This window comes from Amphiura filiformis, chromosome 2, assembly GCF_039555335.1.
Source record: "Amphiura filiformis chromosome 2, Afil_fr2py, whole genome shotgun sequence".
Taxonomy (NCBI): Eukaryota; Metazoa; Echinodermata; class Ophiuroidea; order Amphilepidida; family Amphiuridae; genus Amphiura; species Amphiura filiformis.
The window spans coordinates 87702563-87704447 of NC_092629.1; positions in this window are offsets into that span (position 1 = coordinate 87702563).

Below are 1885 nucleotides of genomic sequence, written 5' to 3' on the forward strand. Positions count from 1 at the left end.
TTAGGTGAAACATATCTATCCATTTCAATCCTTAATTTATGACAACTAATTCTTAGTTTACAAAAAGTAGATCTATGCCTACGTTTTAATAATGTAACATAATTTTCTAATGAAAATGAACGTTTGAATTGACAATATGTTCGAAGTTTAGTCTGATGGTTTTTACAACATTTAACCATGAATTATTATAAACAGTTTTTAGATTATCTACAATTAATGTGTTAAAATTAGCCTTATTAATCATGGTAGGTCTATTCCATATGTCATATTTATCAATCAGTTTCAAAACATTCATAATACCGGTGGACCAAGAAAAGGTGTTTAGTTTCCTGTTATCAATCAGAGCCTTTGTTACAAGAGAGGTTGAACCTAACATGCAGTTTAAATTAAGTTTCCACCAATATTTTATAGCTAAAGCAATCATAGAAATGAGAATGGGGTAACTTCCCAATTCGCCACGTACAGCATTATTTGTAGCTTTCTTATGAACACCCAGTACTGTTTTACAAAATTTTATATGTACATTTTCGCCAGGAGGCTTATCACAAATATTTACAAAATTAGTATCATTAATGTTTTTACATAAATAAGGCGCCCATATTTCACTGCCGTAACTTAAGATTGGTTGAATGAGAGTACGGAATAATGTAGAGCTGCATTTATAAGAGTTGCTATAAAGGTTTTCACGAACTTTAAAATATGCTTTTAAAGCTTTATCTTTCAGCTTAACCATAGCATTTTGAAATGAACCTGATGGTGTGAAAATAACACCCAAGTAGCAGTATTCATTAGTTATTTTAAGATCAGTATTGCCATAAGTAAATGTGAAGTTCCGAATGAGATGACCTTTTTATTAAAAATCATGACGTTAGACTTGTTAATATTTACAGAAAGCTTCCATTTTAAACAATAATTATTTAGATTATCAAGTGCTTGTTGGAGACCTTGAGCACTTTCAGAAAGAATGACAAGATCGTCAGCATACATTATACAAGATAGACGATACTTATCAAGCAATACTGGATCACATGAATTGTCAAATATTTTTGGGATGTCACTGGTAAAAATATTAAAAAACATTGGGCTAAGAATACATCCCTGTTTGACTCCAACTGTTGTATAAAACGTGTCAGTTAACTTACTATCATATTTTACAGCAAAACTAACTGAAGAGTACATATCACGGATAATATTGATCAAGTGACCACCTATTCCAGCCTGCATCAGTTTATATAACAGTGCGCTCCTCCATACGGTGTCAAAGGCTTTTGAGAAGTCAATAAAACAAACAAAAAGTTTTGACTTTACCGAGTTCAAGTATTTGTCGATAAGAGATTTAAGAACGAGAATATGATCACTCGTACGGCTACCCTTTCTGAAACCAATTTGTTCAGTTGGAATGGTCTTGTATTTATCTGTAAATAAAACAAGACGATTATGTAAAACTAAGCAAAATAATTTGCAAAGATTACTGGACACTGCTATACCACGATAGTTTCCTGGATCTGTTTTATCACCTTTCTTATGAAGAACGGTCAGTGTACTTAATCTCCATCTTGATGGAAATTTACCGCTAGTATAAATTGTGTTAAAAAGTATGCATAAAGCAGGTGCGAGAATATGAATACCTTCTTTTAACATTTCGTTTCTTATACCATCAACTCCTGGTGCTTTGTTAACGTAGGTATGTGGAAAAGAATTGCAATAACAATAACAAACTATGTGCCCAAAGAGTTGTCTTTGGCATGTCGCTTTTTTGAAATATGACCAAAAATATCAAATTTTGGAAAAACGCCCCAAAATTTAAAACAAACACGAACCTTCCAAAATAAATATATATTAGCACTCGGCGGCCCAGTTACTACCTGCCGCTGTGATTTGGGGT